Source organism: Grus americana, chromosome 14, assembly GCF_028858705.1.
Source record: "Grus americana isolate bGruAme1 chromosome 14, bGruAme1.mat, whole genome shotgun sequence".
Taxonomy (NCBI): domain Eukaryota; kingdom Metazoa; phylum Chordata; class Aves; order Gruiformes; family Gruidae; genus Grus; species Grus americana.
Window position 1 is genome coordinate 7614975 of NC_072865.1, and position 23149 is coordinate 7638123.

Below are 23149 nucleotides of genomic sequence, written 5' to 3' on the forward strand. Positions count from 1 at the left end.
ATCAACTTCAACAGAGCTGCTGATTGCAGCAGGACAGGGATTAGCTCCTATGTGAACACCTAAAATAGCAATTCTCCACCTTCACCGTACTAGTCCGCACGTGCTGCATTCACTGCGGTCATTCTTGGGGGAGAAACAGACCGCTATTTTATTTAAAAAAACATCACAATGAATAGGCTTTTTCAAGTTTGGTTTTTTTTTCCACACAAACTCTGATTTTTCTTTTAAAGTTCCTACAAAAATCAATATTCAAAACCTGTCACAGAGCTTTGACTCTTTTTTAAATCGTCAATCAAGCAGGAATATAGCAACAGGATGCACTGTGTCATGTTTGTGTCATTGTAATGCGAGGCTTCAAGGATGTGCTAAAACTACCTAAAAGTTTTCAGATTCAATTTGGTTAAGCACTTTAAAATAATCTCACTGTTCAGCTAAAATCTTCCTAGTTGGACATACTTCAGGCACAGCCTTGCCGCAGGATTTCCATTTCAGACTTGCTGAAAGCACCTTGAGGTATAACTTCACAACTTTCTTCCTTGGGCCACTTCAAATGGGAAGTGCATAAAAATGAAAAGTGATGGGAAAGGAATAAAACTTTTTCCGCATTTATCACAGTTTATATTATTTCAAGGCATGGTAGAATTTTTAGGAGATTTCTCATTTTACTGGAATAATTTTAACCCTCTCTGACACTGAGAATAGGCTGTGATTGCCTGGAGGTTTCCAAAATAACTAGAAAAGTGCATCCAAATTTCTTTAAAAAAAACATGTTTTGATGAGACCTGAAAATCGCAGGCCTCTCTTCACTGTAGTGCTCTAGATTAATTCTGACATAACACCAATTTTTCTCCAGGCTGTGCTCTAGACTAAAACTGAGTATCTATTCAGCTTCTGTGGTGTTCCAGTTGCATTTGAAAGGTAGAAACGTGCAAAGACAGGAAACAGAGGGAAGAAGACACTGCTGCCTTTCCATTTGGAGAAGAGGGCTGGCAAAGCCTGGCCAGTTGTGAGGGCTCATTTGTTCGTACAGCCGGTGTCCTCTGAGGTGCAGTCAGAGAGTTTACTGGCTGATCTAACCCGTGCATAGTTTTTTGCATGCTTTTCTCTTACATATTCTAAATCATATAATCCTGCCATGATATAAAAGTTAGGTCTACATGACCTTTCACAATCTTACCCAGAGATTGAGCTGGACCCTCTGAGCCACCTAGGAGCTGGGTATCCGCATTATCCTACCTACTTAGTCCCAATTGCCTATGATGATGAGGTTCAGTTCCGTGCTAATTGCAAACACGAGGCCAGCCTGGAGTACACACACTGTGAACCTCTGGCAGGCTGCAAACTCTGATGGCTTTGCTGGGAACACTGGGGTGCCACAGCTCTCCCATCTACTCGCACTTTCTCTTTCCCTGGCTGGATTTGCAGCTCTTCTCTCTGGTTTGTGTTTTCTGCCTCCCTCCACTCCGCCGCGCTTGCTGGTGAAGCCAACGTGGTGTGCAGGTGCTGCCCGTCCCGCTGGGTCTGTGCACAGCAGCTGGCAAATCCTCTCAAACTGCTCGGCTGCAAATTTCCAGTCCACCTGCCCTTCTGCCTTCTCCAGCCACCTGGTCTTTGAGGGTTTTTTGTTGTTTGTGGGGTTTGAGTTTTTCATCGGCAGGAAATCCACTATCCAAAGCAGTGCTGGGCAAACCTGACTCTCCAGTGACTGTACAGCTGTGCTACAGGTCATAGAGGGAGGAACAAAACCATCATGCTGGACAAGCAATTTCTGTGAGACTCGCAGACTGTGCCTCAGGCTATGAAGACAGGAGACAGAGGGGACAATAATTGTTGGTTGGCTAGGCAGGACACCCATTTCATTACTGCATTGGCAGCCCCCCAAAGAAGTACCGTACACAATCAACCTATCAATTCATATTTAAGCAGTAAATAAAGAAGATAAATGAGCAAAGGGAGGAATATATGCAAACAGTTCCTTACTCCTACAGCAGTATCCCATTATCCTGAGGTTTCAGCAGGCGCTGGCAGGTACTGGCCTCTCCCCTTTCCCATGAACGTGTGGGGCATGTAAAAGGGAAGACCTCTTTGAAAGGGTTTCTCAGAAGTGCTGAGCATTTTGAAATGATCTACTAATAATATGTTGAGAATTTTGGTCTAATGGCACTAGATCAGATACAACCAGTAACAACTCTGTTGAGTTACGCTGCGCAAGAGGCTCGGGAGGACATTGCAGTCCCCATTCCCCAGGCAATTAGAGTATCTTCCCTGAAAAACTACCAACTGGCAATGCCTGGAAAACCTCAGCAGGATCAGTGGGGAACCCAGTGAGAAGACTTTAAAGGCCAGAAAACTGCCAAGGAGGAGCAGACATTCATTGCTGAGGATATGTGAGCTATTCATGCACATGTCCATGTGCTCTTTGCCCTTTGAGGTTCTTTCTCAGCATCTCTCCATTCCTAAGATAACGGGAATGTTCTCATGTATAGGACATAGCACTGTTGTGTCAGTCTAAGTGCAACGTGTCAAACACTCTGGAGAATTCAAAGACACATCTTGGTACACACCTTTCTGACAGTTCCATATTGACCACCAAGCAGCAATGAAAAATAATAATGCCCTTTTTTAAGTTCCATGACTGTGGAAAAAAGAAATAACACAAATGTAAAGTCCAAAAATGGACAAATTTGACTGAGTCTGAGCAGATCTTGGATACAAAGCCACCAACCTTGGTTCATGGTTAAAGTGCCTAGCACTGGAGATTCCAGACTTGGAATCTCCTCCTAACCGAAGACATGAGGAGCATTTTTGTTTGTCTGATCAACCTCCTCCACACCATCGTGAAGAGCTGGTTGCTGAACATTTCCCCCGCCAGCACATGAAAACCAAAAGGGGGCCCTGAGAGACCTTTTGTGCAAAGCTCGTGTGGGTAGAGCAGTTTGAAAATGAAACTTCCTCCAAGTAAAAACATCCATAATTTCCTCCCAAATGCCTCCTCCCGAACCGAGGAATAAAAATTGCAAAATCAACAGAGGCATCTATTTTCCCTAAGGCAATGCACAGGAGCTGACCTAGCAAAAGCTTGTCTTTGTTTTGCTGCTATGGATTTTTTGTTTTGCTTTGTTTTTGTTTTGTTTCCAATGGTACCAATCTAGCTGTCCAAACTGTCTCTGTTCCCATAGAATAATAATCAACTTCCTAGTTCAACAGCTTTATGTCATGAATATTAAAAAGAATATCTTAATAACACAGCTCGCCAGCATTATGTCTTATCCATTCTAACCTCATGAAAGAATTTAGGAAAGTTAAGATGTCATGAAAATATTTTTAAAAGGGAGGAATGATGACAGTATTTGAGGACACATAAACATATTAACAATGGGAATACTAGTTTACAAATATTAATATTATTCTCTGGGAGGTGGACTAATTTCTTAACTTTTCCTGGAACCAACATAGCCTATACAACAAACTTAGGGCAATATGAGTTATACCACTTATCTTTCTTCTCTGTTAGCTTATAGCTGCTCTAACAAGAACCTTTTACCTTTTCATTCTGTGCAATTTTAGTGAAAGTCTTAAATTAGCTCCTGTCTGCCCGACAGAAAGCTATTTATCCTCCTGTAGGTGTGATTTCTACATTTAGGACAAATTGTGTGTTCAGTTTCATGCAGGGGGACCACAAAAGATATATTACTGGACGGTGACGCGGTTGTCATGACAGACAGTGAATCACCTGTACCCATGCACATTTGAAACCGTATGGGCCAGGACAGCATGGGACAGCCCCGGCTGTATCTACAAAGGACTGCAGAAAGCTTGCGTTGCATATGGCTTTGAGAAGTCTTCTGTTAAACATTATTTGCAAAGCAAAATATTATTCAAACCTCTTCATGGGTAGATTGTGCTGTGTTATACCAGCAGTGTAGCTGTCAGCTTAGCTGCTGTGGGACGGGGGCGTGTAACTGGTATTTAGAGGATGTCAAGAGGACAGCAACAAGGGTAACAGGGTTTGATATGAACTTCTGTGACACTTGGACTGAAGGGATGATACAATAGCACCTGGAGTACTATTTCCCAAAGCTGAAGCAAGCTGTATTTACTGTGCATATGCTGGTTCACTAACTCTTCTAGCAGTGAGGAGGGAAAGGAGGAGAGGGGAGCAAAGGGAGAGGGAGGCAGTGATAGCCAAGGTGGGAAGATGGGACAGGGGCCTGAGAAGACAAATAATGGGACTCTCAGATAAAGCTTTAAGGATTTTTTGGGGAGCTGCTTAAACATTTCCTTAATTGTCAGCACATCAGAAATCTAAGCAGGCTTTAAAAAGTAAAATCCAGCATTTATTCGACTGCAAACTGGAACCATTAACTTACATTAATATAGAAAAAAAAAAAAGAAGACAGAAAAGAAATAAATGGGTTCATTAACCTGTGTCCCTCTCCCACTATGCTCCCACAGAGCAGGTCAGGTCTCTACAGTTGGCTCTTAGTCCAGCAACTCAGCCACTTTCTGAGGGCACATTTTTTGTTCTTTAATCCTTTTTCAAGAAGCCACTGTATCCTTGCATGCTCTGCACCTTCCAAGGGGCACAAACATCTTCCTAACCTGGTTAGTACCCCCCCTAACCTGGAGGACAGTAGACACAGTGGGGCAATGAGGGTGGTTATACTGAATACACTCAGGCAATGCATCAGAAGATCTGCTTCCTGTAAGGTGTGAGGTGGTAAGAAAGGAGAAGACATTAGCAGCAGTGAAGCTCAGTTAAACTAAGAATCAGACACTCACTCTTTCCCTATTTTTTTCCTGCTAATGAGAGTCAGCAAAAAAACCACCCTTCCCACCCATTGGATCTGTGTATCTCTCCAATAAGGATCCTACCAACTCTCTGCCTTTCTGCTTTCCTTTCTCTGAACCCTTGTGCTGTTGTTTTTGCTACTGCCAACATGAAACCATGACCCTGAAAGTGGAGCTGCTGCTCTCTCCGTGCAGAAGTCAACATGCAGGGCAGGCTACGTGCAGCAAAGCCTGTCAAACCTTCATTTAACATGATGGAGAGCCTTGCCAAAGAGAAATACTCCCTTATTCATCACCATGTTGCTAACACCCTGCACAGACACCCAAATGGCTGCTTGGCGAAAGATAAGGTCTTGCTGGCGTTTAACCTTCCCTCCTGGGCTCCAAAAGAGGGAAACTGTGATTAACAGCCACTGCCTTGCTGTGTGCTGGGGACTGAGCTCTGCCCTGAAAAGATGTCCATGGAGCTGAGATACTAAAAATTATTGTGGTTTTGGTGTCCTTTGTAACCGCATTAAAAAATTCGGTGTTTTCCAGGTGTGTTGGTGTGTTGAATGTTCTGCCTGCACTATTGGCCTGTCCAGCTGGCTGAGCCCAAGATTACTTTGCCCACTGGGTCACCAGAGAGATCAAGAGACTTGTCTTGTGATGGCAGGGCAGGACAGGACAGGACAGCAAGCCGAGAAGCTGCCACATCCCGCCTGGCAGAGCAGGCTGCTTCTCCAGTGGGCAGGAAGCATCTGCAAAGCACTGCCCTGGGGGTGGCTGTGAGCCTGGACACGAAGGGTTAAGTGAAGTGCTTGTTATCCTACAACCCAACACAGGTGGTGAAAGGGAGGGGGAGGTGAGGGGGAGTGCTGGGGAAGGTTTATAAGGCTCCAGGAAGGAAGTGAGCAGAGCTGTGCTTGCTTCGGTCTGGCTGGATCTTCTGCATGTGGGTGCTGCCCCACTGCAAATCTCTGCTGCAAGCTGACCCCCACCTTGGGAGGGGTGAGGTCAAACCTGCTTGAAACTGTGAGGTAGGACACAAGGGGGTTATTACTGAGAGTCTGATTGATGGTGTCTGTTAACCTGATGTGGTACAAGCTTAAATAAGCCCTCTGCTCAACAGTTCTCTGCAATAAAGGTGTTGGAGTATTTGTGAAGCACTTCTGTGGGTTGTGTGGAGAGGACTGGGCAGCTGGGTTGTCCCGAGAGGTCGTGAGATGTGGAGGCAGCAACTGGGCTGCTTTGGTGCCTGGTGGGTTAACTGGAGGTGATAACGGCTGTGTGAGGAAATGGAGGAGTGTTTAAACCTGGGCTTTGAGCTGCTGTGTGGCTGGAGTGGTGTTAATGGTTTGCACCTAGTGTTGGTAACTAGCAGTGCTGGGAGGCAGGTGGGTTTGCAGGGGCCTCCTGCTCTGGTATCGGTGAGCTTCTCTCCCCTTTTGTTTGAAAAGAATTGACTTTTTCAGAGGTACCTAATCTCAGGGGGGTGTGTGGTGTGGTAGAGGAGCTGGTTGGAGATGTTTAGAAGGAATAGTTTTTACCTTATACATGTTGGTTTAGACAAAACCAAAGCATCAGGTTGCCCCAGGGTGGCACAGGGTATTCTCAGTGATATGTTTCTACTGCTTTGTTTCAGTCATCTGCACTGGTTGTCTTATTCCATATCACTTGGGCTCTGGCAGTGGCATGGCATGAGCCATCCTGGTTTTTTCCAGTGCTGCTGAAAAAAATTATTTCATTGTCTCTCGCATCAAATCAGCGTCAAACTTCTATTGCCCAAAATCTCAACTGCAGCTCCCTCAGCTACCAGGAAAGCTGCAGGTGACTTGTTTTGCCTTGCTCTCTGTAGGTCCCTGAAGAAAGGCAGGTGACAAAACTGGTTCTCCTTAGGGCTCTGGGCTTCCCCTTGAGGTAGCCTGCAGCTCATAGCCAAACAGGTGAAAATAGCCCAGTGATGTATTCTGCTCAAGTTTTGCTCAGAAGGCAGCTGTGACCTCATGCCATGAAGGTAGTAGTGCCAGCTTATCAGACAGAGCCTCCATCTTCCCTTTCACCAGCTCAGCTGGTCAGCTGCCCATTCCCTTCCCTGTAATGGTTTTTGTTCCTCAGCTGAGCTGTGAGACTGCAGCTGGTGATGGAGGGGCAAGGGGGGAAGGTTTAGGATGTAGGCAAGCATTGGCATCAGCATTGAGGAGTATTTTTATGTTAGTATTGCTGCTTTGGATGATCTGTTGTCAGATCATAGCCTTCAGCCACACCCATGCAAGACCTCTGATTCATCCCACTGCTTGAATGAAAGGTGAAGTGATCTGGAAGGGCTGATGCTGGGGAGTGGACATGCATTTGACTGCTGTTTCATAGACTGGGAAGTTATTGGTATTGTATTAGCTTGACACTGCCAGGTCTTTGTCTCCTAAGTGCTGTTTACATCTCTCAGTTTTAGAGAAGCCAATAATTTAGTATGAGTTGGCAATAATTGTAGAGCACTGCAATGAGTCTCTCAAACTACAATGTAACTAGTCAGCTAATAGCCGCTGAAATCCCTTTCTATGCAATGTTGTAGCTACCTTGGAGACATGAAATAGATATTCTTTGTTCTTTATTAAAGTTTTATGGTAAGAGCTCTCTTTGGCTCAAAGCCTGTTTTTTGTCATTCTGGGGGAAAACTTTCAAAACTGAGGCTAAGTTTTTAAAGCTGTGCATCTTAAAAAGCACATTTTTCATGTTAAATTGCAGCCCTGGAAAATGAGTCCATTGTTCTCCTCTGTTGAACAGAGGAGAGTGGCCAAGGAGAGTTTAAGTCTCCTACCCTCCAGGGTTCCTCCAGGGACATCATGCCTCAGTTACGCTTTCACTTAAGGCTTTGGTGTTGTCTTACTGCGGTGCTGTGCTGCTAACATCACCTGGTGTAGTCTGGGAGTGCATGCTGGCCCAGGGCATGGGCTGAGCAAGGTAATGTGTCAAGGTAATGCTGATTGTTAGTAGGGCTTGCTGGGAGCCATGGTAATGTCACTGATGGCTTTGAGTTGTGCTGTACTCACTCCTGAGCTGGTGGAGTTCCCAGGCCTGCCTGTAATCCACCTGTGTCATGTGGATGCAGCTTAAGACTCACTGCTCTTTATTGCAGCTAATTCAAATAGGAAATATCCCATCATCAGTGTGCAGTTCTGCTACAAAAGCTCTGACCACTACAAAACTCTTTGACATAACTCCTCAAGCTGGCACCAAATAAGCTGGCAAAAATTGGTAGTAAAGACCCAACTGAAAAGTTATTTCATTAGTTAAGCTCAGAAATGGGAAGTTGGAGAAGAGCTTACAAATTTGAGCAGATCTTGCCTCCCAGAGCTCTGGGTGGGTGAGATCTTTCCACTGAAGGCTTCTGTGATGCCAAGTTGCTTTTCCAGGTGATGCCACAGAGTGGCTTCCTTGACAGATGGCAATGAATTGACAGCTTAAAAGGGCTCTTTGTAGAAAAAAGTGACATGTAGGAATGATCTTAACTAATGGAGATGGAATTGGTGTCACTGAAGTACATAGTGGATTCTCCAGGTGAATCTGTTACTTTGAGTTCGTGCAGAGAAACTGCCTGAGGACTGTTCTGGGCTATGTGCTGCCTGAACTGGGGGGGATTTAGTAGGGGAGGCTGGAGGAAGTGATACTCTTTAGGGAATGGATAGTCAAAATGGTTGCTGGGGAGTCTTGTAATATTTGCATGTCCAATGTGTTGTCACAAGTTGATGCTTTATTAATTTTCTTCCTGAGTTTTCCTCATTTTGGACCTGGATTCCCTGCTTTGGAAGATGAGGCATGTCACTTTATGCAGGGTACTTGGAAAATAACCTAACATTCTCTGGCATCCTCTGCCAGGGTTCAGCTATATGGCACTGTTCATTTTAGGAGTCCCTTTGGCTGTTTGAACTTGGCCCTGATTGCTGTCAACAGCAATTGGCAAGAGGGTTTTATCTACAGCTATAATCTGCTCCTTGTCACTAGAGCATTAGCAGACAGAGGGTTCCTCAGTTCCTGCTTTGCATAAATGCTTTCTCAGAACTCCTGGAAGCATTTTTTCACCTCTTGGTATTATTATTTAGGCAAAATGTCTTTGGATACCCTTCTGTGGAGACTGGAGCGCTGATCTCTGCTAGGTTTCACATAGTCTGTAGTGGTAGGTAAGTAATAAAATTCTTAGAGCTTCCTGAAAGAAACTTGTGCTGCATGACAGATAGTAAATAGAAGGAAATCTGTTCAAAACTCTTCAACTCAGAACTATTTACAAGACTTTGCAATTTTGGCCTCTATTAAGATTTCTTTTGTTTCCCTATTTCTTCCCTCCTGCTTGCTGTGGAGTCCTGCCCCAGCAAAAAGAGGATTTCCCAGCCCCTCAACTTGTAATAAAAGGGAAGCCAGAGCTCTCCAGTGTCATGCCTTAAGTTGCTGTAATGTGTACTCTGAAACTGAATACTTTAACTCCATACAAAAACATAGGAGCAAAACTGTTTATATTTCTAGGAAAAGGAACTGAAACACTCTTGCAATCAGTGCTGTAATGCAGCTCCTCTGGACAGAAGGCAGGAGCAGTGTAGGGGTCACTGGACATAGTTTGACAACATGGGGTATTTTTCTTGTGTAATTGTGAAATGTGGGTGTGAAACTGCATCAGGACTTCTGTGCTACACCTAGAGTCTATCCATCTTAGTGCAATGATTGAACAGCAATAGCAAAATAAGAAGCAAAGCAGATGGCGGTACAGAAATATCCTTGGTTTATTCAGATGAGCCTAGAAGAATGAATATCTGGATGATTGGATGGTATGTGTCATTAAGCATATAGGTTAGTCACCACTTGGAGTATTTTGTCTGCTCAACAGAGTATGCAAACCTTTAAACATAGACCACTAATGTTGCAGTTATTTGTGTTGAAAGTATCCTGTTATAAATGGTTTAGTAGCATCCATTAATAGGTTTGAAATTGATGGGAGATTCTGTTGATGACTATGATTTAAAAGAAGCTGCACTTAATAGAGTAGCCTCAAAGCAATCCCTGGTTCTTTTTAAGTTTTTTCTCCTTGAGGAAAATCTTTAATACTACTTGTATATTATGTGCAGACTATCATGAAGTACAGTCATCACCTTTTGCACCTTCAAAATATATGCCTAAGTTTGTATGCTACCTGTACATTTTTTGAATGGCAAGGTTTAAAATGTGAGCTGTTCTTTTAAGAAAAGAATAAAAAGAAAATCCTGCAGCTAGTAATAGGAAAAATATTGTTCTAAGGCCAAGGATTTCTAGCAAAAATAGCACATGAACATGTGTACACAGTAACACTCAGTGTTTATAAGGTTATATTGAACACTGGGTAGGTGACTTACTCCAAGTAATTCCAGAGTTCTTGGAAGTGATCTTGCGCCAAGGGGATGAGTAAGTCCTCTGGTAGGAATGGATTTTGTGGATGAAACTGAAAATAGAACTGAGCCTAATTAAGAGCAGGGTTTTCAGGTAGAGTTTTTACATGGCACAGAGTAGATGGACTGATTAAAGTAGTATGTCCTATATGAAACAAGCATGAAATCTAACCATGGCAGGAGCTGGTCACCCACAGGGGCCAAAGCCAATGCTAGGCTATGGTTTTACTGGGCAAAACACTCAAGACAGTATCAGCTTGCATGGTTCTCTACTACCACATCAATGCTTAGCTGGGAATCCCCTCTGTGTGCTCAGGTGTGACAAATGTTTGTGCAGCAACAGTGTGAACCAGAAAAAGGAAAATCTGATATTTTTAAAAGGAAAAAAGGTTGGGGTCTTATTCTGATTCATTCCTAATCTAGGTCACGACATAATTCCTTCACTAATACTGGCACAACTAGAGGAGTTGGCATGCCAGAAATATTTTGTAAGGAGTGAGCAATGGGTAATAACCGAGCAAAACTGACTTAAATCAGTGTTTGTTAGTCTGAGGCTTTAATTTTTATTGTGGAACCTACAAATTTGACCTCTAAAAAAAATTGCCTGTGAAATGTGGACGTTAATTCAGCAGAATATATCATTGCAGGGTTAACCCTAACTTGTTGGAAACACACTGCTCTCTGGGTTCCTGTTTAGTTCACAGGCAAAATCTGCTCTGTTACGGGCAACCGCAATGCAACATCAGTTGTGTTGCACGGATGTAACTGAGGGAGAGGGGAAGACTTGCCTCTTGTATCTATTCTACATGTGGATTTTGCAATCTGCATAACGGTGAGTGTCTGCCTCTGCATGGCTGTTTCCCTCATCTGAAACATCAAAGTGTCTTGTTCCTTTTTTGTAGTGATGTTCCTCTGCTAACTCTGCCAAGCCTTACACTCTGAGAAGAATAAGAAACATTAGGAATTATTTGTCATTTAGCAGGACTAATAACTGAAGAGAATGATTTGTTATTCACATACTTAAATTTAAGAGTAAAACACTGAGCAATTTGATAAGCTAATTCCTACAGGGAATAAAGAGCTGAAAACTTGAGCTTTTTTGGAACTGAATTTTATTTTTAAATGTGATTTCTGTACTAAGCAGTAGAGCTCTAAAGTACAGACTGCTTTGCTCAGTGACTTCAGTTTAGATTGTTTTCCATAATACAACATTGTAATGGTAGTACAGACTAAAGATCAAGTCAGACCTCAGTTACATGTATGTTACTATTGTCTCCAAATAATGCCTCTGAACCCATGGGCTTCAGTGGATTTGGTCAAGAGGAACTGGATTACAAATACATGGAATCTATATGGTGATTAGAAACTTTCTATAATTCTATTCCCTCTCCCTGTTTTGGAGCATTGCTTTGCTGCAGAGATTGCTTTGATTTGGTGTTCAGCCTGGGACAAAACAGCTTCCCCTAGGGTATGGGGGATGGTGGGGAGGCACTGGGGGATCATCCTGGTTTGGTACTCTTAAATTCCCAATGAGTGATACCTCTGCCTCTGAATGGGAGAGGAAACTGAAAAAGATCCTCCAGAAATGTCAATTAAATTAGATTAAAAGCACCACTATACTTTGTGCAAGGGTGTTCTGGGGTTCACAGGAAAAGTCCTGAAGATACCACTTGAGTAAGAGCTTTTGTTAATTTTCTACTGAAATGATGTTTTAATCCCAGTTTGAAAGATAAATCTCAAGCTTTTCTATACTGATATTTTCAATAAAAATAATCATATGGGGGATGGATTTGCTTAAACGTTTATATAGTTGATCCATACTTCAATTTGTTAGTGAAATAATGATTGGACTTCCCTGGAGCTAAGACAATCTCAAGTAGGATGTCCCAGGTATGTAGTCACCAGGCAGACAGGGTACAGGGTATATCTCCTTCCTTTGAAAAGTGGTGTACGTACCATGGGTGCCGATGAGATGGAGTCAGCTTTGTGGCTGCTTTTAGCTCTCCTTTGCCCCTGTGCGTAGGTACAGAAGGTAATTGCCACTGCAATTAAATTGGAGAAATTGGATGCTGCTAGATGTGTGTGTATCTTCTGGACATACAAGCTATCACTACTGACTTTAACATTTAATCTTGTGTTGACATTTAAGGTTGAAATCAGCACTGAAGCTTCCAGTGAATTCATGGGTGCAAGTTTATATTTAGACTGTACTTAGAGGAGCCCTAAGGCTGCCCTCAAGTCCAAACTTGCCATCTCCACAGTCAAAGAAACTGCAAGCTGTCCCTTGGCATAGCTGGAGGCGTGCTCTTAAAGCACACAAGATCCCAAGGACCCAAAACATTCAGTGTCTTTTTATGCTGCTGATAGTTTCCCTTCTGGCTGCTCCAGCCTCAGTATAAACAGATGAGCTAATCTGGGAACATCAGGCTCTTTAGGAAGAATGTCCTCATCACTTCAGTATTGTTTGCTTTGCTTTAACCTCAGGCTCTGTCCATACCAGCAATATTGCCATCATATGATATTCTGTCCCCTTCTCTTGTCAGAAAGTGCTGGTCAAACAAGGAAAGTGTTCACATGGCAGTGGTTCAGCTAAGGAGGTTTCCTGTTTAATCAGGGCCTCCGGGGAGTGTTTACACACAAGGATCTTGTCCAGTCATGGAGCATGCATGGCACTGACTATGTGGTGCTTTGGAAGGTAAACTGAGCTTTGCTGTGTCAGATGGCTGCACCACCAAGCGCTGCCAAGTTGCTGTGCTGTGAGCAGCCACTGGAGGACTTTGTTTTGCTGCCATCCAGCTCATTAGCTTTCAGTAGCTCACACATGTTTATTTATATAAACTAAACCTGTGAAGACGAGACAGTATGTCAAAGTCAAATTACTTGGTGTGACTCTCCTCCTTCAGCAGGAAAAGATGGGGCTAGTGTACTCATTCATCTCCTCCTTGTTCACTGCAAAGTAACGCAATTAGCAGTGAGAAAAGGCTGCCAATCCAGTGAATAATCTTGGAGATCTCTGAGCAGTTAAGCATGTTAATTAAATTGGCATTGCAGCAGGAGTTTGAGCTAGCAGACAACCAGCAATCTTTTGGAGGAGTGTTTCTTTCCCTACACGGTGCTTGAAGACTTCCCAAGTCTAGACTGATTTGGCCAGATTCTTTGCTGCCTTCCAATGGTGCTTCATTTCAGGGGAGCTGCTCCTGATCTACACAACTCTGTAATCAGAAACAGGCATGCATTACTTCAGTGTATATTTTGGTGCTTATAGGCATATGTGACACTGTATGGGATTTACTCTAGAATCTCCCACTTCTACAATCTGTTTTCCAATGTATTTCCCTCTGTTTTGGTAACTGTGGGACTCCATAGGTACAACTCAAACTTGGCAGACCCTTTGACACTGATCTTGAGACCCACTGTCTAGAGTTCTTCTCTCTGCATTAATATCAACCGGAATGGTGCCATCACAACAACTCTGTTAAACTCTGTTTACCTCCAGCTAAATAAAGATAGATGCCCTTTGGGATTTTTGCTTTAAAAATATTGGTTCTTCTGTTCTGTGTTTGCAGGAACTTAAATCACTTACTCTTTGAATTGAACAAACCAGAACATCTTATCTGGATGTAAGGCTGTGTTCTCACTTATGGATGATAAAGACATGTAACCATGATTCAGCAGTATAAATCAGAAATACCTCTGGAGGTCAAAAGTGCAGTGCAATAACAAAATTCCAGTGCAAGAGGAGAGAGGGAGAAAAGCAGTTTCTGCTCTCTGAGCCTTACAGTGTAAACACTCTCTGTGAATGTTGACTAGAGTGGGTATTCACTGCAGTAATTAACTGGTTAAGTCACACAAGGAAGAGACTACAACAGGCCAGCATTGAGGTAGCGTGACTGCTGCTAAAACTTCCTGTGAAAAGTTAAGTCCTTGGATTTGCCAGATCTTCAGCAGCTTGCCCCTGCTTCTCTGCCTTGATATTGCCACTTTTGCAAGCAGACTGACCATCTCCCACCTGGTTGCTGTTAGTGAGCATCTGATCACTGGGAGTGCAGAAGAGGTAGGTCTAATCACTGCACCCTAGACACTATAACCCTTTGGAGAGCTGTAATCTCTTTGTGTGCAATTAAGACAATGCCTTGTCTGCAGGTGTCCTGTGTGAGATGTCAGATGAATTCTCAGTATTAGATAGGCAGTGTGTGCCCAGCTCTGTTCCCCTACAACTCCCATGTAGGGGTCTGTCCCATCCCATCAGCATCCAAGGGCACTCCTTCTCCTTGTCCTATTTTGAATGCTTTGCTTTAAAGACTGCTGGAACTAGTTCACGGAGGGGGAAATCATTGTGCCTCTTTTCCTCTAAAATGGATCTGTAGGAGGTTGGATGTGCTGAACTAGTACATTTCTAAGGACAAAAACTCTTAAATGTTTTTGAAGATTTTTTCCCCTGTTACCATGTTGCCAAGCAACATTTTTACAGTATCAGCAGCTGGGGAAACTAAACTCTGAATGTCTGAAAATGGATTAAAGAAGAAGAAAGGAGGCACCTATGTTTTCTTTTGGCTATGCTTTCCACTGCTGAGAAGGTGTACCCCTCACTCCACCACTACACTCCCGAATTATTAAACTAGAACTCAAATTTATTCATCTTCATCTGTCTTGAAATGTATTAACACTTGAAAGTGATGCTAGATGGAGATGAAAGTCTTTGCTTTCTAGCTAATAGATTCTTAAATAATAGGACTGGGACAGATCTGAGAGGTCCTTCAGTCCTTTTTGCCATGGGAGGTCAGTTGCTGTTATTCCATCACTTGCAATGAGATGATGGGGTGGCACAAGAGTCAAAGCTTCTTGGAAATCTATGGTGTGTTTGAGCCTGTACTTGAAAGCCCCCCCTGGCCCCACAACAGGTAATAACTGTTTACTCATGCTGTGGAATTAAAGGAGGCTAAAAATGATGCAATGCCTGACTCCCTCCCATGCTGCTCACAGGAGAACCTGGTCTGACTTAATTATGATAGCCTGAGGCATGTGGCAGGCTCCTGACACTGCTTTGGCATTTCTAGGGAAGTCTTTTTGTCTTGTATCATTTGTATGGATAGGACACTGGGGACCCCAACGTGCTGAATGCTGTTCGAACACACACAACAGAGACTTCTCGCTCTGCAGAGTTTAGTCAACCTTATTTCCAGAGTTTTTTAAAAGTGCATATATTACCATAATATCTAGAGGTCAATAAAGTTCAGTCCCACTGGGCTAGCAGTGTGCCATTATACAGTGAAAGATGGTTTCTGCTCCAAGGAATTTATATTCAAAGGTGTTTTGCAGTCAGCTCTCTGACTCTTCACAGCTTCCTCTTAACACTAGAATATTTTCTAATCAAGGTCTATAATCCATATTGAGACTCCATCTCAGGTGACCTTCTAACCACTCAAACTAATGAGGATGGAAGAAAAGCTGAGCTTTGGAGCTTCATATTTTGTTTTATGGTCTGAGTGATCTATGTTTCCTCTGTGCAGGGCAAAGTGAGTTCTCTTCCTCTTTGAGCAGATAAATTGAAAGTAATAGACTTTGAAAAGACACTTGGATCAACATAGATGATGGGTCTTTTTAGCCTTCTGATTAATTGGATGCAATAGACAGCCAAAAAAACCTTGACAGAAAGTAAGAAAAACTGCTCTTAAGTCATCACTGCAAAGACTTAAGTTGTAGCTGAAGGTGTCTGAATCCTAAGGCCATGGAAGAAATCCACTTAGGACACTGCTCAGGGGCTCTCTGGTAAAATTTGGTTGGACAACATTATATACATGTTAAATATTTCCAGGACTTAGTCATGTCCCAGTCACTAAAACACAGGTAACTTTTTTTAGCTGGTGATCAAAATTCAGTTATCTCTAGGAGTAGGATTATGTATAATAAACAAAGAATGGAACTAACTACTTTTCTAGAGGAGTTGCTTGAAGACATTTCACAAATACAGAAACGATTTCCCTATAGCTCTCTAGTGTTAGAAGCTGAGATTTCTGTAACTGCAGCTAATAGGGTCCATTGCTATTTGACTAGATGGATATGTTAAACTTCCTGTAAAGCCCATTAACCCTTTGTATTAGCAAGTGGTGTTAGACCTGTGCAGCCAAGCTCTGGAATAGGTTTTTCCTTGTGGTAACTTCTGGCAAGCTTGCAAGGAGAACTTGTTTCTCTTCTGATTTATTACTTATCCCTCTGGCAATGTTGCCTCTTCCAGCTCCATATTTCTTCCTTTCTCTTTCCTTAAGTTCCAGCAACATCCAAAAATGAAAAAAGTTCATCAAAATGACTAAGGATAACTTAACAGAGCACTTTCTCCCTCAGGGAAGGAGAAGAGAAATAAACTGTCTGTTTCTCCTTTTCTTTTTTCAAAGACTTTACAACCAGAAGTCTGACCTTTTCCACAACACCAAACAGTCTTTGTTCCTTCTCGACTTTCTCTGAACTGCTAAAATATCCCTATTGCTGTGTGTTTTTAAAAAAAGGGGGGGGGGGTTAATAGGTTCTATAGACCAGATTCAGTCATTTTTAACTGTGAAATGCTCAAAGTAAAAGGCAATTAAACTTTCTGATAGGGACAGCTGAGAATTCCCTTTATGTTACATTGTCCATGTCAGTGACTGTTGCTAAACCAGCTTGAGCCATGGGCCTTTGCTTGATTGATGTCAGAGCACCTTGCTTATCTGACTATAACTTGGAGAAAAAAAAAAAGGAACTTTAGTTTCACAGATGCAATATACTCCTTGTTTTGAACATTGTATGTGCAGTGATACATCTCCCCAGCCAAACTTTCTGCCTTCACCTGCAATTCCTGTAGCTCTCATGCTCTTTCCCTATTCCACTTTGAGGTCAGCGCTGGTTGCCTTGGGAGTCCCTATGCCAGCTGGCTGGGGGAGGAGGAGGAAGGTGTCCCACCAAATAGTAAACAGATTCACAAGATTTGAATATAGCCCTGGACAAACTGTTGTATGAAAACATGTTGTAACATTAAATGCTGCAGAGCTGTAAAGCTAGCATTGCTGCTCCAGAATCCAGCCATGGGTCTGTGCTATATAATCAATATAAAATATTCACAGTTTTGTTAGTTTCTGTGGGAAGCATTGCTATTTGCCTCTTACTCCAAATGATTATTGTTAATTAAATATTTGCTGATTTTTTTCAAATACAGTGAAAACTAATCTTCAGCAAATATATCTGGTATGGTAACTGAGGACTTTAGATAAAGCCTATTAACATAAATGGGAAGAATTTCTTCTGGATTTGGCAGGTGCTGAGTAATACTGGGAAAGAGAAGAATTTGTGAACAATGTTCCCATCTTGGAGATCTGGCCTTCTGTAATAATTACTTCATGGAGCAGAATTCATATAGGGTATAAGTTTTAGACCTGCACTAAAAACTGCATTTATTACCCATTGTATTAGCACATGTAATAGGTGTGTAATCCACAGTGACTGCATCTCTAAACTTGGAAAGTAAAATCTATATTGAGAAACATGGCTGTGAGCACTGTAGAAACAGCCTCAAAATATCTGACACGACAGTGACATTACATCTTTTAGACCCATGCAGCCTGGTGAAAACTGGGCCAAGGTCTCAAGCATTCTTGGACTCACCAGCTTTAGGATATGTTTCTGTTGTACATTTGACTTAGACTAGAACAAGGAAAACACCTCCCACTTATCCAGCTGGGCTTAAGTTGAAAGTCAAAATCTCTGTGCTAGAACATGGGAAATGTGAATAAGGCATGAATGTGAGGCAGATACCTGTGTGTGAGGTCATGATGGTGAGCACTAGCATAATGCTTGAGCCGAGCAGGGTAGCTTCCCCAGCCCTTGTGTCTAAGCTTAATGCAGCAGATTTTCTTTTGGTGTAGAAAGATCTAGGACATTGGAGGTAAGTGCAGTATATTGACAGGAAAATCATCCCAGACCTCTTAGGGTGGAGGCAGCTTGTACCTCAGTGTATGCCAAAGTGTTTCTGCTTGGAGCACTTTCCTGATACGTGAATGCTGGTGTCCCACTACATCAATAAGCACTACTGTAGCTGCTCAGGAGACAAACATGAGGTGAGTGGCAAAGTTATGCCATGGATTAGAAACTGGGATCAATACTTGGATCAGTGGGGGATTTCCATGGTGAGATTTCTAAACTATTTATCAACAGTCTGTGAAGAGGCTGAGGGATGAAGTGGCAACATCTGGAGAGCGTATAAAGAAACACTACACACTAACGCAGCTTTCCAACAGGGTAGCAAATGCTATCCCGGACTAGCTGAGCCTACTGCTAATGTACCAACCTATCTCCAGGGCGGGATGTGTTCGTAGCTGCCTTAGTGTTGAGATGCTACAGGACCAGACACCAAACAGAAATAACTGAAATCAGAATCAGGACTATAGGAAGAATAAGAGGGAGAGTTAGGAGAAAACTTTGTCCTGGATGAAATTAAATTAAATTCACTTGGTGGGCTTCTGGTCTCTTTGAACATCACAAAATGCATCTTGGAGATGTCCATAGGAGAAAACAATTTATTGTAAATCTACTTTCAGGCCACTGGCTTTTTCTTCCTCCATTGGCTGTTCCATATGGCTGTGATTAATAATGGTCACAAATGATACTACTAATTATCACAGGAGTGAAGTAAGAACCTTTAATGAAAGCCAATCAGCTTTTAATTGAGACTAGCTAGGATGGGGTGATACAGTTTATGCAGATATGAAGTGTAGCAAATGATTCCAAAGACACATTTGCTGAGAATTCATTTTGTAACAGATGCAAAGGCCAAGCCTGTGGCTCTAAACTAGAGACAAGCTGGCTCAGAGCATCTGGTACAGTTTTGCTGCATGCCCTGGGCTGAATCTCACCTATGCCTAACCTGCTCCTGTCCCTGCACCAGCACTTGTCTGCCGGCACATTTGTACAAGTACAGCCACTTGCCAGTGCACATCATGGAGTTTCGACATCTGCCTGAAATCGTAGAGCTGGCTGGCTAGGGTATTAGGATCTAAGTTAATTTAATGCTTGTGGTCAGGGATGAAATAATCAAATTGCTGCTAAAGCTTTAAAAACAGGATGTGACAGGACAGCTCCTGCAGATCCTGTTGTTTTCCCCTGTGCCCATATCTGGAACATGGGCAATGTGTTGTGGTGACCTCTGTCTCACTACAGATGGCTGGTTGTTGCTTGCTGCTGGGGACAGCACCACTGTGACCAGCCCAGATGGGTACAGAGCCATACGGGGAACTCCCTGCTCAGCCGTCCCCACTCATGGCTAAGCAGGCTGCTGCTGAAGCATCCTCAGTTCCTACTAGCTCAGCAAGCAGGACTCTAATGGATTTCAGAAAACGCAAATGTACTTGATACAAGCTCATTCCCACTCCTTTACTTATTGTATAACTCCAGTGACTGCAGTCCGCATACTGTCGATAACAAATAAAAATGATCAATGTCTATATCAATAGTGAAAACTTTCTGTACTATGTGATTAACATGCAAAACCTGACCCCTCTATACAAGTGTTTTGTATTGCAAGCAATAATGTAGTGATCTCGTACTATTTTTCAGACACATTAGGAAGCCCCTAGCAGATCCAGAGCTATCAGATTTTCCCAGTATCTTTAATGTAATTTTCACAATGCTCTTGGAAGTCTGCTATTGACTTCATTTTGCAGATGAACTGAGGCAAATAGAGTGAAGATCAGGTAATTCGCCCTGTCCAGAGGCCTGACATCCCTTTCCCCGGCCCTTATGGAGATGTTCCAGTGTTAAATTAGTCATATAAGTAGGAATTACATCTAGCTGTAAGCATCCCCATATAAATCATTGCCTCCTTTTGTGAAGTGATAGGGAGCAGATAATTGTGCACCTAGAAAGATTTCCATTTGGGATTAAGTTTTGGATCAAATTTAGATTTGACAGTGGAAGGGAATAAGCATCTTAATACCAATTTTTAGCAGTACTCTCATGCCCCTACTCTGTTCCTTGAGGTAATGAGCACATGTTTGAGTCCCCTTGTCCTTGTGCACAGCTGTGTGCAGAAAGCCCCAACCTGATGGTGCTGTTTCTTGGCCTACAATGTTGTATGGTCTGTTTTGTCATCCAGTTTTGGTTCCTTAGACTTTCCACTAAGTCCAGCATCTCAAGAGGAGCTGGACTTGTAGGTTGCTCTCTGGGAGATCCAGGCCACCCACTGGGGCTGAGATTTTAAAGCCATAGTATTGGGCAAGAATTCACCTGCTGCAGAACTGTTGCTGAATTAAAGTTTTCTTTTAAGGAAAAGCAACAGCACACTTCCTTAATTGTAAAGGGAACTTGCAAATGTGAATAAAGTGCAGAGATTAACACAGCATCATCTGTTGATAGCACCAAAAGATAAGACAAATTCAATTCAGTACGAAGCAAGGTTGGTAGCTGTATCTAAACATTAAGGCTACTGTTTGACCAGAAATGTACTGTTCAGCGCACATCTTACAGACCCTTGCTGCTGTGGATACCAGGAGCCTGTTTTTTCTCTTCTATTGTCAAAATGAACTTCTCCTAAACAACAAATGAGATTAAATGTGTACTATTGTGTGGCATTGTTTTTGCAGAGTGTCCTTGTCTGAGAAAAGAATGTATCTTTAAACCAGTGATTATAGCTCTAAATGTACAAGGTTTTGGCTGCACAAGTACTTCATTTGGTCTGGTACAGATAAAAATAAATATTAAGTTAAATTAAGTTGAGAAATGCTTGTAGGTATGACCCAATTACACTAATTAGAAACATTGAGTGGGAAGCGTAGCCAGCACCTCTGGAGTATCACTGATAAAGGTCTTGTATGTTTGAAAACCAGTCTATTTTTTCTACCCATATCACTTGGTTTATTGAAAGGTATGACTTTTCCCTAGAAGTTTTACCTCCCTTATCCTTAGGCTATAATGATAGCATACTTTTTCAACATTTATATTACTAAAAAGTATTCAGTATGCAGAGAACAGAAAATAAGATATCACTGAATAAATTGAATCAACTATTAGAAATAAGACTGGGCTACTGATGGATTTTTAAGTATGTTTCATTTATTAAATCTCCTTATTTTAAATTTGCATGAGACTACTACAGACTTTCCCATCTGCTGTAACAGTGTCACAGAATCCAGACCTGGGCGCAGTTCCACTGAAATCTGGAGCTTTGCTTCTAGTAATGGCATCTTCCCGACACACTCGCTCTTGGCCCATTTCTGTTTAGTAGAGTTGAAGTGCTATTGCCAGCAACTACTTCAACTGCAAGACAAAAATGGTATCAGTTTCAATGAATAAAAGAATTTTCTGCTCCACACTGAAAAAAAAAAAAATGGCACTTATATTAGCTGCATTTAATATATGTTGATGGGATTAAAATGTGTTTCTATGAATAAAGTTTGCTGCTCAGGCAATGAAATGCTATCTGTGTAAGTGACAACATAGCTAAGGGCAGAAGTCAAGGGATTGGGTTTACCTCATATGCATTGGGTTTAGCAGGAAAAATACACTGATTTAAGCTGTTTTCATAAGGAAGCAGCTGCATAATTTCACTTGTTGTAGTTCATGTATTCCAGTGATAGTAGCAATTTCTACAGCAGTATGTGTGTTTGCAAGGGCATATACTGCTCTTATTTTTAGACATCTAACAATATTTTCTGTACCTAAAGGTGAAAAGGCTTCTGTCATACATGTAGAAGACTTTCGTATTCTTGAATTCTTATTAAATACAACAATCTTCTGGCATGTAGTGAAAATTATGGGCTTACTACCTGAAGGTGCAGATATTTCTTGGAGCAAATCTGCTAGGGAGAACATTCAGATATCAAATGCAATGACAAAGCATTATAATCAAGGCTGTCAGACCTCAGTGTTGAGGTCTCAGTTGTGCACATGTGGGTGTCAAGAGAGGAGGAGCAAAATGGTATGATTTTATTTTTATCTGATACTTTCAATAGGTGTTAGGTCATGGCATGCAGAAGGGAGGTCATTCTGTCCAACCAGCTGGTGGTATATGGAAAGGCATTAAATATGGTGATTGTGTCAAGAATGCAGTGCCATTCCAACAAAGATTTTTGCAATAAATATAACTTCCTACCTGTTATTACTCTTCTACACCTGCAGTAGTCAGGTCAGCTGTAGACATACATGTGTTGTACCTGTACAACACAACTGTGAAAACAGGCGTTGCATTGAGATTTCACACTTCCATTTTGACCGCTGAAAGCACATTCAAAAAAGCTTACCTTTAAACACAGGAAAAAAACCCCTGAAGGTTTTGTGTAAGAGTTGGAGGGGGGGGGGAAAGATAAAACATAAAACAAAAAAAACAAACCACAAAACCACAGGCATTATTTGGATCAGCTTGGGTAAAAAATTCAATAGTGCTTATGGTGCTCTTTAAATGTGTAAAGGCTTAGTCAGCACTCTGGTAAAAAGTAAGCTCCATGATTTTTCCACTCTATCTGAAAAACACCTTTGTTAAACATCATGGAAAAGACATTTTTTGCAAACATAAGTGACTGTTTTGCTTTTTTATAATGGTACTTCAATATAGTTGTGCCAGGTGAGCATGGATATGCTGCTTTAGCATCTTTCCTGGAGTAATTGATTGCCCCTGCCCCCCTCCAGTCTGTGCCAATATAAACTCACGTTTTGTTACGATTGCTTTCACACAAAACAAGTTGGGCCCCTCCACTTGTCTCGGTATGGTTAGTTAAGGCACAAGTCACTCAGGGCTTCAGCAGGTTTGTGGCAGCAGATTAAAATTAGATGTTTAAAACTGTTACCACCCTTATCCATCTGCCTTGCTTTCCTACCAGATGCCACTGCCCTCAGTGATGTACGAGCATCTCGTGAATCAACTGAACCACTGCAGTTCTCAGGCTGGTGCATTAAAGTAAAACCAAAGTCAGTTTTAACCTCATGTATCGCAATGTGACGATGTTAATTCT